We start from the raw sequence: 16,465 nt of genomic DNA on the forward strand, positions 1-16,465 counted from the left end.
TTAGAAATTATTTCCTCATGGTTCCTTTACAATTCCACAGGATTTTTTGACATCCAATATGTCTCTGTCTTTGAGGGCTATCAGGAAAAGAAGTGATTATGCTTTAAAGTAGTTTTTCTTGTAGATTTGAAAATTATAATGCTAAAAGCTATGTGTGGGGATGAGTTAGTTTGTTTATCTCTTTGGTTTGTTGGGATTTTTTCTTTCCCATGCTTAATAAAACCCTTTCCCCAGTATTTTCTATCAGTTTGTATATTTTTTAAATTGTTTTTCTCATCTGGCCATTGTCTGTCAAAATCACATTTTTTCCTCAATTAGAGTACCCAACACTTAGTGGTATGTGTGCATCCAGGTTAAATTGATAGTGAACGGAAAGCAAGATTACCTACATGACAATTTGTTTTTATATTCTAGTATAATTATACCAATTTGGGCAACAATTAGACAATCATGAAGACACTCATGACTTAATGTCTTATTAATTCTGATGTTCTTGAAGCACTTTGCTGGTGCACAGATGCTGATGGAACCCAATAGCTTTAGAATCTTTTAAACTGTGGAGTGCATATTTGTGTCAGGCTAAACATAAGTACACTTTTTTTTTTCTTTATGTAAGGATAGGTCATAAAAGGGTATAAAATGAGGTAGGCCATATGGCTTCATGTCTTATGGGATGCACAAGAGGAAGAAATGGTTTCCCCTCCTTGTTGTAGCAGCTCTCCTTTGCTTTCCTCAAGTGAGATGCTGAAATGGGAAAGAAAACAGCTCCACTTATGATTTCTCTACTAGACACAGGGGTGAGAACATTGCTCCACATTCATGAACAAAAGAGGGTTGTCCACTGTACTTTGCCTCTGCTGATACATCTATTGTCCTTGTCCCTGTTTTGTGCTGCAAGAGGAAAATACAACTAGCTTACCTCAGAGATTTTACTTCACACACAAAAGAGCAGATTTCCAAGGCATTTGTGAATCTGAATCTCAAAATGGAAAAAAGAATATTATATACCAGGTACCATGAACAGTATGAATTTTTACTTTAAAAAAGCTTCAGAACAATATTAACAAATCCTTATGGATAAAAGATATTCTCCATAAAAATTCAAGATTTCTTTGGAAGAAGTTCTAGCTATCTAAAGTTTGTTTCTGGAATATACCTCAGTAAGTAAGATTCAGATGGTTGATTGCAGAGAGGCAAGATCTCAGTTCCAATGAGATTAAATCCTCATGTGGTCGTATTGACATCACATCTGTGCATCCAAATGCTCTGTGAAGAGCTTTCTTTAACAAGAACAAGTAATATCACTTGCACTGTTTTGACTGGTACTAATCTGATAAAAGGAAATGCTTCCATTTATGCTGCTGAGGCAGGTAACACTTTTCTCATATTTATCCATTATTTTAGCAGTTTGGAGATTAAATTTATGATTCCAGGAAACAATTGTTGTGAAATTTTGATGCAGAGTGTTAAAAAAGAGATTAGGGAAAATTAATAAAAATCAAACAAAACAAACATTTATAATAATTTTTCCAATATTGTACTTTTCCGTTCTTAATGTGAGAAATTAATCCTTATTTTTCTGTAAAAACAAATCTATTAACCCCAACATCAGTGGAGAAACAGTTTCTACGGGAAACTACTCCCTGACACATAAGCTTAAGTGCTGGGCAGGTGGATGTTTTACAGTAAATGTAAAATATTTAAATAAAATAAAATGATTGGCATTTTTATTTCCAGGATAGGATTATGTGCATGCATGTGGTGTGACACAGGCACTGTGAATCTAATGTGTCTGAATTACTCCTGATCATGGCACACATCCGGATAATACATTTGCTATACAAATTATAAAGGATGTTGAATGCACATTATTTTGTTGTGATCTCCAGTTCTTATGTCATTTCTTATTCATTCTCTCCAGAAATCCAGGAATCAAATCAAGGTGCAAGATGTCTATAGAGACTAGAAAATGCACCAAGTTTTCAAATTGTGTTCGGAAAAAGTATTCTGCATCACAGGAAAAAAAAAACACAACAAAATCTTGCCTGGCCTTACTCATCAGCGAAACATTCAAAGCCTGTACAAAAAACATGCATAATGTATCACTGGTACAAGATATGGCATTCTACTTTTTTTTTCCTGGAAACTTTTTGCATAGAGATTTTGCATAGCTGAACTTAAAAGTTCAGTTTCTTGAACATCTATGTACTGATCATTTTCCACACAACCTTGTCATAGAAAAAACCCTTAGTCACATGTATTCTGTTATGCCTCAGGAAAGTAAGTAATGACCTTTGAAAATGTATTAATAAGCAGGTAATATTTTTACCTATATTGCAGCACAGATAATTACATTATACGTAACATGATATTCCTTTGTAATATTTATTATCCATTTATCTTTCCTATGCATTTCACAACAGCTTGTAAACCTCTGAATTTTAAAAAACTTGCCTTAGAGAAAGAAATGCATTTTAAAGTTATAGTCTCAGATTAATCAAGAAAGTAGAGGCAAAGAATCACATGAAAATAAAAAACCCCCTTAATCTCTCTTGAATTTTCGTACTTGTGAGTTATATATGGGAACTTTAAAATAATTTACTTGCAATATTTTACATTCTTTTACTGTCACTGAGAACAAATGGCTTAGATAAAAAGGGCTTAACAGAAAAAAGATAAATATTTATTTTTCCTGCTTTATCATTAAACTAGGAAACATAAAAATAAAACTAAAGTCTCAGGCTTTTCCCAAGACTAACATTTTTCATTAAAATGCTACACAAATTTCAGTTTAGCCTTTTTTCTATGCCTGAGGCAACCGCTGAAGAGCTCTGAATTTTGAGGCTTTTCAGACCTATGTGCTATTGTGTGGTTCATAGGCAGACACATTTTTTTCTTTGATTCCTTTGTTTTTAGCAATCATTTATTTCTTTTCAATGGTGGTAAGTTTTTTTGTTGTTTTGTTTTCATTTTGCTTTGTTTTGTTGTTGTTGTATTCATCAGGACTGTTCTGCACCTCGGCACCTGGCATCACTTGGTGACCTCCCTGAGGCTAAACACAAAGGAAATTGTTGTATTTCAAAAGCAAAGATCTATCCTCTGCTTGCAGAATGCACCTTTCTAAAGGAAGAGTCACCAAATGAGAAAGGGATGGTTTATGCACAAGTTACCCTCCATCAATTTTGAGCAAGTTATAAGAACAGCACCTTCCATAAGGTAAGCATAATTCTGATCTGTCAGCAGCTCCCTACAACTAAATTTTTCTAATGCTTAGCAGTAGAACGACAAGATTTTTAAGATTCTTTCAAAGCTGCCTAATTTGACAGAGGAAATGGATGAAAGCAATTTCCATTGCTGGTGTCTTACTTTCCACTCCAACATCATCGCTGACCACCAACAGTGAGACGCTCGGATCTGGCATGTCCTGCGTGTGCAAAGAGCTTGCTGAGGGAGCCAGGGCTACCTGCAGTGTGCAGGGAACTAAAAGACAAAATTAAAAAAAAAAAAAAACAAAACAAACAACAAAACAAAACCAACAAGAAATAAAAACCAGAAAGAAAATCAACAAAAAAGAAAATTTAAATCTAAACCAAGCAGTATTCAATATTGCAACTACCAATACGAAGCTGGCAATGTCTCATTAGAGAGTCATGTGCAGGTTATCCTGATTGTGATCTAGAAGTCTGTACCAGAAAGGACTGAAATATTCTGGAAATCAAATGTCTTAATGCCTACAGTCTCTTTCCCATGGTGTGAATTTTAAATCCATTTTGGACACCTTAATTTTCATCAGGGAACCAGGTGATAAACAGGGATCCAGGGAACCCTGATGAAATCTTGATCTTAAGATAACAAACTAAGTGTTCATTACCAGATTGTTATCTTGAGATAAACAAGTTATCTGAAGCTAACCGAGTTAACTGCAGTGGGTTCTGGTTAAAGGCCCAGTGCAATAAAGATGAGTGACAGAGAGTTTTCTCTTATTTCTCTAAGGGCCGTACTGCCACAATTTCCATTCTTTTTACCAATGTCATGTCACTTTGTGCCTCAAAAAATCAAGCATAAAGACACACTCAAAAACCAATGCAATTACAAGACATGTCTGATCTGAAGAATTTTAGTTTTATTTGCCTGGACAGATTCTGAAAATAATTTTTGAGAAGGAAGCTGTTGTATGACATTTAAAAATTCAAGCATCAAAAAGATATAATGCCTGTAAGGGGAAATATAAATGGTAAACTGAAAGAAGATTAAATGAGTAACTCATAAAGTCTATAGGCTATGGAAAAGAGGGAAGATAAATGGCTAACTCAATTTGATGTTACAGCTGGAAGTCTAGGTTTACAGAGAGGCTCCTTCTGTTGCTTTTACACAGACTCTTTATTCCCATCAGGTGATGAATGCTTAGGGAGGTTAGGTTATGGGCATAATAAATGTTCAGAACTCTTCCAAAATGCGTGCAAATTACAAAGCTAAGAGTACATGCCTAAGAATAATTTATAATCCCCATATCAGTCTGAACAATGTAACAGCAGCACAAGTTCATTTTGCACAGGAACAGACCAGAATCTGACAGCTTTCCACTACAGTTTACAGGAAAAGAAATGTCCTGGTATCTCTCAAGTAAATGCTCTCAATGATACTCCTGCTGGCAAGCTGTAAGTTAACACACACAATTTCCCTGAGCTTCCTCTTTGCAAAGAAAGAATAAACCTGCTGAAAATATACTGATATAGCAGTATTAACTTCCAAATAATTGCCTGTACTATTTAATGATCACACATCTAATATCTCAAGAAGGGCACATTTTCTTGATAAGCATCCTATTGGTGTTAAAGGAAGAGCCTGGCAGCATGAAAATATTGTAACAGTTTAGCAACAGGAAGAAATTGAGGGTTTTGTTTTCCTACCTGGGGAATAGTGAGAAGTTTTTCTTTAAATTTTTGCATGTGTATAAGATCTATGGGAAACCTTACATAATGGTTGGTAAAGCAGTTCACATGAAATTTCTTTATAGGCAGAACTTCTTATGGTTCTTTGAGATGACATTCAAATTTCAATAAAACCACATGATTTAGATGGAAGAAATATATTAGGGACAACCAACAGTGATTGTGGTTTAGATCTGTTTGTTTTGTATTGAATAAGGTGTGCAAATTCAGGCATAGCTATGGAGACATGAAGAAATTTTTCCCAAAGGCTTGCAGGGTCATGTTAGCTTTCAATAGAGTGAAAACAAATAAACCAAAGATGCCTAATTTATCCCGAGTGTAAATTCTTAAACAATATACATACTCTGCTGCCAGCCACAAAATACGTAGGTAAAGAAAATTGGAAAAAAAATCATTGGAGGTTCCAAATTGTTTCATTTGCAAAGGCAGACACTTAATGGGTCACATTTTTATTTTCTATGCAGCTTTGGTCTTGAGTGAGGCAATAGCCTGTGGTGAATATCTGTGATTCTGTAGCTGAAGATCATGTCATAAACATAATGACAAAGGAATTACAATTGTCCAAGGAAATGTAAGTGTTTCATGTCTTAACATTTGTGACTTTCCACCTAAATAACCTTCATTTAATCTATTTTTATATAAATATTATGTAATTGATTGAGATTTACATTTAAAGCAAAGCAGGCAAAAAAGCTATGAATGTGTTTTCTCCAATGTAATGCGGAACTAAATTAAATTTACAAGATCTTAACATCTGGGGGTAATCACAGAATTCCTGTGCTATGTTTATTGATGTGTTACCATTTTTGTGCTGCTGTGTAATTGTCACATTAAAGCATCAGATTTTATTCTCTGTCTTTTCAGAATTACATGCACAGAAGGACACTGGATTTTATAATTCACTGGAAACTAAACACCTTTTCCTCTAGGAAAATGAGGGTAGGAAGGTGCTTTCTTATCCTGAAGGTTTTGTTATCCTGAAGGTTTGCTCCTGTCAATGCTCACAGGCTTTGTGCAACTAAGAAGGAAATGGACATAATAGATCTTTTTGAAAACATCCTGTGAGCTTTTCATTTACTATAGGAAAAAGTGGCTTTTTAGAATTTCAGAGCAGAAAATACAGAAAAGCTTGTGAATTTTAAAGATTAGACAATAGAGTCCTGATCTGGTCTATCTAACCTGTGACTTTTTTTATTTTTTATTTTCTTTTTTGTATTGTTCCCAACTTCTTTGGCTCTCTCTCATCAATCTCTGTTATTTTGGTTTCAGAAGTAGTTATTTTGATTCAGAAAGTATGATCATTGCTGACAGTTTGGACTGCTGGGTAACAGCAACAATTGTACTCATGGACAGCAATTTTACCCATGGACAGCAATTTCTTTCCTCATGCACGTGGTCCCTTGTGAGAGTCTTGATGGCTGGGGGAGAGCAGAAAGCAAGCTCTGTCACCTCAGCTGACCTCACCTGAAGGGAAAATGCTATGTTCTTTCCTATTCCCGCACTGGAAGTAGTGCTAAACCTATGCATAACATGAACGGAGGTGTCTGGGGGTCCTAAATCCCAATCCTTAGTCCTAAACTGTGCTTCAGTGATTCATAAAAAAATAATGAACATAAAAAATGATGGGAGTGGTTTAACCACAGAGCCTGTAGTTCCACAATATGACAAATCTAAAAGTCTTTTCTCCCATACATTGGGGCTCTATATTAATGATACGACAAGCCTACACAGTTCTTGCCAGTTGGTAACAGCTTGCAATATTTATAGAAGAATTTATGTACAGACTGGATAGCACTCTGTATTATTATTGGCATAAATCTACCAGAAAAGTACAGGTATGTACAAGTTTGTAAAAGTCATCTATGTGTGTTGACATTTTATATTATAATATGACAAGAGAGAACATTTCTTCATTTGATGATGTTCAACCATAACTGATGATATATACAATTTATGGTACCAAAATAAGTGTATTTTGATTTTGAATCACAAAAATAATGAAATTTAACTTTTTATAACTTTTTTATTTAGACCTAACTGTTTGATCACTAAACATTCTTTGTTTAAAATAGCTTAAGCCTACAATCCATATTTATTCCAATTTATCAGCATAACTCTCGTTACTTCAGTTTTCAATTTGATTTCTAGCTGCTTGTTTTATCTAAAACCCAGGCCTTGCTGAAAACTTCCCACCCAGAATTTAGCTTAGAAGGACAAAAATATGCTCAATGGAAAATATTTTTTGCTTTCCTGATATAAAATGATTTTGAAAGTGAGACTAGTAGGCAAACTATCTGTCTTTAGTTCTGAGCCTAGAGTTAAGAATGTTGTCTTTAAGGATGTACTCTCCTTCTTTCAGCTGTTTTGCTTTGTACCTTATCGTGTAAATTTTGATTCACTTAATTCTTCCTCCTAGGTCGCTTAATTATACCACGACCAAAGATTTTTATGTAGTATCTCCAGTTACAGCTCCCTACCTTGTCCAACATTTGAATTTGATATAAAAATGAATAATGTATATGAAACAGCATTAATTGTTCTGCTCAGACTGTCTTGTTCTTCCTCAACTCCCCAAACTCACATCTTATCACTCCTGCTCAGAAGCAGAATTTTGCGCATCCAACTCAGTAGGTCTGCAGCCAGCACAAAGTAGTAACCCACAGTGTTATGTTATCACAGCAGTAATAGGGTCAATAATAGGTTTGGATTTTAAAAGCCAAAACAGGCACTAAAAATAAAATCATGACAGGAAACATCTTTCTTGTATCCTATATGGTGACAAAAGTATCTTACTTCATATGCAAAATAAAACAGCATTCCAGTGTTCCTTGGCTCAGAAGTCTGAATTTTTGGATTGTTTCAATACAGAGTAATTTTACGCTGCCTTCCAGGCCATAACAAGTTTATGCCCAGCTCGCTTGGTGCTCACATAAAGAAATTAAATTCTCTCTGCTTGCAAATATATATGTTGATTGTATCCTGAATTGTTTACTTCTCTGAGGGGCCCTCTAGGGAGGAAACAAGACCAGAATCATAGTGACTGTTCTCTCACATGCCAAACATTCAGCTGCAAGCTTTCTACTGCACTTTTGCCCTGGGAAATGTGTCATAAGGTGCAGATTCTTTGGGGCAGCTCACAGAATATTTGTTTTGTCATACCAGGATCTACTTCTACATGCTTTGGAAAGGTTGTAATTAAGTGTGCACTGTTTTCTCCTCCTTTACTTCAATTAAAGTAGGACCATACACATCTTTTTGAGTATGAATCTTACAATATTTTGTAATTCATCTCAGAATCCTAGTTTTACATCTCATCTATGAAAAGGTCATAGTAAATATTTTATTCCTTGGCTTGTGAATTGTAACAACACCCATAACAACCACAAATATCTCCTGGCATTTGTTTATCTGGCTTTCCAGAAAAGTTCCAGAGTATTTCTTCCAAGAACTTATGCACATGCTTTTATTGTTTTTCTCATTTCCGTTTCTCACAGCATAAAGAGATACAATTCATGATGACTTGTTTCTGTGTTAACAAAGTTTGGGCTGAGCTCTGAGCCTGGAGCTGTTGGCTGCTGAGGATGGCAGCTGAGGAGCAGCCCCCACTACATAGCAGGATTTACTCCTCTGGGATCCCATATACCTTCTACTTTCCACATCTGTTCTTTTTGTTCTTGTTGAAGTTAAAGTAATGCTTTTTGGTATCCATTGAAGACCTTGGGCATTTTTAATGACAGGACTCTTAAGGAAAGATTAGACTGACTTTATTCACTCTCCAGCTAGTCATCCTTGAACTAAAACCTACCAAAATAAACTTTTACTTTTTAAACTAGGGTAAGACTAACATAGAATTTTCTTTATGTGTTCAGATGCTAAAGGAAACAAAACATTCCTAATGTGCCAAGCAGCAAAATGAGCTCAATGAGCTCATACTTCTGTGGCATTTCTGCCACTACATCAGGAAATGGTTGCTATGGAGCGAAGGTTGCTGTTAAGGTGATTGTAAGGTAGTGTTTCTTTCTTCCTCCCTTTATTTTCTTGAAAGACCTTATGTTTTGCACTTGTTGAAATGGTAACATTTTGCTTTTCTTAAGGAAGAACAACTATCCCAAAACGTGCATTGGACTTGATTCAATGAGAATATCAACCAGCAAGAACTACGGTATTGAAAACCTATGCAAAAAATTCTCATTCATTTGTAATTTCCACTTAAGTTATGGAGTGGCCGTTCCTCAGTATTTCCTCCTAATTCTGCTACACTTTCTGCTCTGTTTGACATCCTGATTGCCTAAAGATAAAAGTCTTCTTCCTTTCATTTGTTGATCTTTCCTTTCAGGATTATTAAGTATAATTGCTTATATCCACCTCCTGTTGACTGATGTTGAGACAGTTTCTGATGCAGAGAAACGATGAGCTACTTTTTTTTGCTGTAGGTGTATTGTCTGAAATATGATGACTGTGGTACAGCTCTGTTACATGCAATGAAGATGACTTCACTGTTTGCTGTTGTACACAGACCATTGCAGTGAAATATGTAAAACTTGTTACTACTTGGAATTCTGACTTATTATTCTGGTTTGCTTTCCTTTTCTGTCATCATTTCTGTTGCAAAGAGATAAGTCTTAGTAGGCTTTTAATTTAATGTATGTGCATTTTTAATAGTAATAATAATTAATATTTAAATGTGCCTTAGTACGTGTAGAAAATATATTATGAACTGATTAGAGGTGATTATTAATTTTTAATTAATCAAATAAAATCCACTAATGTGTTTAATTCAGCAGAAAATCTACAAATTTCTGGTCCTTTCAGTTTTTAAAAGAGTAATTCCAGGATAGAATAAGTTGTGTTCTTGCTTTCATGGCTCATGCCATGAAAAACATCAGATTAAAAAAACAGGAGCCAACTTCTAAGGCAAAGGGTAAAAACTTCGACTTCCTAGAAGTGATCTTCTAGATAGTTCTATGCACCTGCTGATATGTTTAAAGATGAATGAATGAAAGTGTAATTTCTAACAAAAGGTGGTTTTGCTTGTTTACTTACTTATCTGTTTGTTCTCCTTGGATGCTCTGAGGAAATTTATACATCAGATATGTCTATCTATATAGCAGAAACTAAGGAAGCTGCCACAGCTGAAATTCAGTAGTCAATGAAAAGGAACTATTAATTATTCAAATAAAAAAATCAAGATAATAGATGCTCAAGGGGCATTTATCATCTTTTTCCATTTTTCAAATTGCTTTTCAAAAAATTTTTTTTGTCTCAGAGCAATGGTGCTATTTGGAAATGTAAAACTGGATGAACACTAGGAAAGGCAATGGTGTAAGATGGTTGGCATGTGGTTAGCAAAACTACCCATCCCTATCAGAAAGCATTATTCTGTCTCTGTAGAGGTGTTTTCTTTTGAGCAGGTATGTGGGATGTGAGTACAGAAACAGGGTGTGGATACCATTCCATCTTAAAAGGTTGTAAATAAAATATTTTCATTTCTTATTAGTTCCACAGTATTGTTAATAAAACTAACTTTTCTTTTAGGGATAGATCAATTTTTATTGGCATTATGGACTAACCAGACAGAAAAAATATTACTCAAGTTTACAGTACTCTGTGTGGTCCACTGCTAGAGCTCCAAACCCAGACTTAACACTATTGCCATAATTTGCTTAGCATGTTTGAAAAAATGTAATTGCATATTAATCTGAAGGGTAGGATTGTATCCATTTTATAAAAAAAATCTTTAAAATATTTACAGAATGCATTTTGTTTCTCTAATGGTGGGATATATATCTGTGTATACACACACATAGCATTAGTGTGTATGAGAGTGCATATGTGTTGTGTGGTCTATATGTAAATTTCTTCAAGAAATAAAAAAAAAAAAGTCTGGAAAAAGTACAAATCTAAACTAAACAAAATATAAATCTTAGTTGTTCTAGGACGCCTAAAATATATTTACATTATTAAACAAAATATTCTGGTTAAACTTAGCATAAATGAGCTGTGACCATTCCAAAAATACTACAAATTGTTAACACCTGCATGCACTTCATAACCCTGGTTACTGATATCTGTCTCATGTTGTAGTCTTGATCTCTTCTCCCTCTCACTCTTCCACTCATTAAGTGACTTCAGAAAATCTTTTCATGAAGCAGAGGCAAGTGAATAGCTGATCTTGTCGCTTTTTAAAAGTACTTGAAGGATTTACTGAAATTTATTTTGTCATTTTTATGAATTTTTATATATGAAATAAAAGAATACATAGCCTTCCAAATGTTTCTGGACAGTTCCCTGATTTTAGACTGCCATCATACTCTCTGATTTTAAAACTTAAACTGAAAGTTACAATAAAAATGTTTATGCATATACAATATTTGTATTGGTCTCAGTGGAGAGAAAAAAAAGCAAAAATTTAATCAAGATAGGCATATGAATAAAATACCCTGCAAACTTCACCTGTTTCTCATAGTGGCCAATAATTCTCAGCCACCAATACATCTGTCTTATTTTTAATCTCTTTTTCCACAACATTTTGGCAGACTTGTTGCTAATCTGTCCTTATAACTTAAATATTGTAGAAAAGGGGAAGATGCTGTGAATCCTATTTAATTTTAGATTTTCACAACTCAGCACTTACTACCTTTTAGGAAAACTCCAACTTCCTACTGCTTTTTCCTGCATTCCTCCTTGCAGTCTCATCTCCTTTCTATATCTGAAAGTCAAAGTATCTGTGTTGGCAGAGAGGAGTGTAACTGAATCTTCTGTTTCCTCTGATTTCTGTGGGATAAATTAGAACCAACTAAAAGGTTCAGGTGAAGATGTCAAGATAAATTTCAGTATTTTTGTTTCACTTTATGTCTTGTGAATATTTCTTGGTAAAGTGCAGTACCCAGATTTGTAATGGAGAATTCTGAGGATACATTTTGAATATCATCTCTGTTCTCTGTAGTCCCTTGAGTGAAATCCTGGGGAACGATTGTCATAGTCAAAAACTCTTAACCTTCAGATCTTTCTACACTCTTTTCCTTTGAAATATCTAACTGTGAAATTAGAGTGTACACTGCTGTGTTTCTGTTCTTTATGCAACGTATCTGAAACGCTCCCTGATATGTTAATTTGGCTAGCTTATCTTTCTTTGCACACTCCTTTGCATCTCATTGTCCATCCATGTCAGCAAAGTCTTACAAACTCCTTCATGGAATAATTTGATTATGCTGTAGAATTTACAGTTTTAAAATCCTTGCCAGTCTTCATGCCTGCATAGTTGAAATTTGCCTTTTAGAATAATACACCTGTACATCAAAAGTCTTTCTCAAACCAGGATTTTGAATATAATGTTTTTATTTTGTCCCTGTCCTGTGTGTTCTATTTATGAAGTAAGAAGAAAAAACAGAACCTTGAAGATTGAAAGGAAACAAGTAGGTCAGCTTCCCAAGTGAATATAGCTCCTTTTTATTCTGGTACAATTGTTTCTTAAAATATGTCAAGTAATTATAAATATATGAACTTAATAAATTTAAGTAAACTATAAAATAAAATCCTTAAAATAGTTTCTAAGTTACTGTAATTTATGTATGAATTTATATTTACTATAATACAATTTTTTAAACACTAAGGTTGCAATACTAATTGAAGTCTTCTTTTTGCTATATTCAAACTTTAATTCCTATAGAATTCTGCCTCAATGGACCAAAAATAACTTGTGACGATCAGAGCAAGTCATCTGTCACTATAGGTGAATGCAAAATCATTTTCGCTGGTCAACTGGTAAGGAGACCTATTGCAGAGTTTTGCTTTATTTAAAAGTACTATTGCTTTATTCTTGTTCCTGCTGCTGCCTCCATAAATGACGCAAGGTACTCAGGAACAGTTCAAGTCCCTGTGGTGCTGTTTCAGCCAGCCTTGCTCTGAGCTAGAGCTACAGGGAAGCAGATTATCCCTTTAGTCTTTAACTGCTTGTGCTGGTGGTTGCCGGGCTGTGGTTAATTTTCTTTGCAGCAGCTCTGTATGGGGCCGTGTTATGGATTTGTGCTGGAGACAGTGTTGATAATCCAGGTACATTTTAATTGCTGCTAAGTCACGTTTACACCGAGTCAGGGCCTTTTCTGCTCCTCACCCGCCCCAACAGTGAGGAGGCTGGGGGTGCACAAGAAACTGGGCAAGGACACAGCTGACCCAGCTGACCAAAGGGGTGTCCCACACCATATGGGGCCTGCTCAGCGTGTGAAGATGGGGCGTGAAGAAGGAAGGGAGGAACATTTGAAATGATGATATTTGTACTCCCACGTAACCCTCATGTGAGGTGGAGCCCTGCTTTCCTAGGGGGGGCTGAACATCTGAACATCTGCCTGCCCATCTGAAGTGGCGAATGAATTCCTTATTTTGCTTTGATTATGTGAGTGTGGCTTTTACTTTCCCTATTAAAATGTCTTTAACTCAACCCATGAGTTTTTTCACTTTTACTTTCCAAATTCTCTCCCCCCTCCTGGGGTTAAACCACAACACTTCTCCACTGAGATTATTGTCTGCAGGTCTTATGTGTAATGCTGCCCACTGCAAATTGAATACATATGAAATGATTCTCTGTATCTGTCTCACAGTCCACTAAACAACCATGAAATGAAATTAGCTTTTCTTCATTACTAACTCAAACCATATTCAAGCAAGAATATTACAGAAAATCATTCCTGATTATCGATTTTCTGATCCATGTACTATAGTCTAATTTGGAGTTTTTATGCAGTTTATTTAGGGTTGTTTTTTTGTTTGTTTGGGGTTTTATTTTGGTTTTGTTGTTTTCCTTTGGGTTTTTTTGTTTTAAAACAATAGTTTCTGATTCAGTCACATAGCACCTGAGAAAAACTCTAAAACTACTTCTGTGTCTCCTTTGTTTTGTGTATGATAAAAACTTTGAGTCTTTGCAAGTGCCTAGTCTTTAGCCATTATTTTGTATCTCTTTGTTCTTGCATTATCTTCCATACCTTCCACAAACCATCTCCAGGTTTCCTTTTCCAGTGTATTATTTTCATTATGAGTGAGTTGAAGGCAGGAGAGCTTGTTAAGACAAAGTGTTTTGTCTTTTTTTACCTCTTTTCCTGTCTTTTAATTTATTCAGGTATTTAATCTATATTTTCCATTTTCCAGAGAATACAAAAAAAAAAAAATTAAATCCTGTTTGGCATACTAAAGGGTGTAGCAAATGATGATGTTGCATGAAGGCCTCGTAGATTTCAGATAAACAGGCAGTGACATTTCACTCACTGGTGTTTCTTATTTACTTTATTTCAGGTGCCAGCAAAAAGGTAAAAGAGAATAATTCTTTCATTGGCTGAATACTGCACCAAGAAGGGATTTCTGTAAATAATGTAACTTGCCTAGAGAACAAGGCACTGATATCAATCTCAAATACATATAACCTTCTAACATCAACCATCATTCATGTTTGTTTTCAACCCTCTCCCACAGAAAGTGGAGAGTGAATGGGTTGGGTGGGTACTTGGCTGCTACCCTGGTGGTCATGGACTCAAGCTAGAGCACAATGTGGAGCAAAAGCAGTTGCAGAAATATAGGAGAACAGCAAAGGAATTTGTCCCATTTCCTCTTTTTTCATGGATCAAAAACAAGCCATCGGTTGCAGTTTGTCAGATTTACAGGTTCCTGCTGACTTTTTTTGGATAAAACAATAGGATTGATAGATATCACCACTTGATGAGATCATGTACGCAGTTTTGTCCTCTGGAGAACTACTTAGTAATTTTGGTACACTGGCCAAGCAGAATATTTTTGGCAGATCAAAGAAGGGCCAGCAGATCAGCCAAGTGCCAGTTCTAGATGTCATTATTATTATTATTATAAAGCTATTGATCCCCCAGGAGGCCACAGGGGGAGTTGAAGCTGCCTTAACACCTCTACACCACTCTCAGCTTCCACCTTTCCACATTGTGTTGATTAGTGAACACCATCTCTCTAGGATTTTATGGTAATAGGTAAGTTCATAACAGTATTTTGTCAAGTAAGACACTAAAAATAGTGCAATTAATGTAAATGTTTATAATTATTTTTACTCACTACTTTTCTAATATTGGTGCCATAGAGTTTCATTTCTCTGTATTAGAACAAATGCAATTATGCTGCCAATTTTTAGATTAAATTAATAAAAGCTATAAAATTAAGTAAACATATGGAAAAATAAGTTAAGTAAACATATGGTTCTTTTCAGCTCTCTTTCATGCAAATAGCAAGCAGAAATATTTATTTGTTTTCCCAGATATCAAATTTCTGTTGGCCTAATTGTGCCTATGGGTATAACCGTGCTGAGGTTGTTTAAAGCATGTTTTTATTTTCTGTAACTATTGATGTGTTAGGGAATCTCGGGAAACTTGCCTGAAGGAATTTTTCTTTATAGTGATAGGAACAAACCCCTATTCTTTGAAAAGATAAGCCACAACAATTTTCAGGTTCTAATGAGCATTATAAATTAATGGAACTCCTAAAGAGAGATCAGAGTTATTTTGTTTCAAAAAGTATTTGCTGGGATTTCTTATTAATTAAATATGATTTCAAGTATGAAAGTAGATAAAATTGATTCTGTACTAATCAACACATATTGCCTGCCTATGGCACTAACATTATGCTGATGCACTCAGTGAGAGTGGTCTGAAATCAATATAAAAGTCCTTAAAGCAATGTTCATAGCTTTAAGCTGTGATGTTTTCAGGCTGTTTGTTTTATAATTAACAAAGCTAACAAATTGTACAAAGAAAAAAATATTAAACCAGATTCTCTGTGAAGGAAAAAAGAGTATTTTATTAAGACTGAAGGTTTTTGTTCTTCATGTCTTACAGCAAATTACATTTTTTTGTGCAAGAAGGTAATTCTGGAAACCACTTATAAGTTTCTTGGGTTCATACATTTGGGGCCTACTTAATTTGGAAATGGATTTGATTTTCTTGTTAACAAAAAGATTTAGATTGATAATTTTTAGTTTAATTGTTTACCATTTTGGTCATAATTATTTTTATTTAGACTATAAGGCTTCTATGATCAGTATCTTGCCTTCACATATTTTTGTATTATCACAATTTTATATGGATGAGAAGTTCAGAATTAACTTTTAAGATCTTACTGTGTAAGATCCATTACACAGTAATTGTAGTGTATCTTAGAAAATTCTGACTTCCTGTTACCTGGGAAAGACTTTGTATCTTACATTTTAACCTCAAGTGAAAAATAAGGTCATGTATGAAACAAATGCTAATAATTTAAGTGATGCTACTTTAAACACTGGAAATACTTGTAAAATTCTAACTTTTTGAGGAGGTCATGCTCTCTCATTCATAAATGTTTCAATTTATTGGAAAAAACTCAATAACAGCCTTCCCCCCCAAAAAAAACACCCACCATGCAGGAAATAACACTCCAGTACCAAAAAGTTCAGTAATTTATTGTAACTGACTTTTCTTGAAAAAAATTAAATTATTCAAGAATATATTAGGGTTTGAAATGACTAGGAAATA

The sequence above is a fragment of the Ammospiza nelsoni genome, chromosome 4, assembly GCF_027579445.1.
Source record: "Ammospiza nelsoni isolate bAmmNel1 chromosome 4, bAmmNel1.pri, whole genome shotgun sequence".
In the NCBI taxonomy this organism is placed as follows: domain Eukaryota; kingdom Metazoa; phylum Chordata; class Aves; order Passeriformes; family Passerellidae; genus Ammospiza; species Ammospiza nelsoni.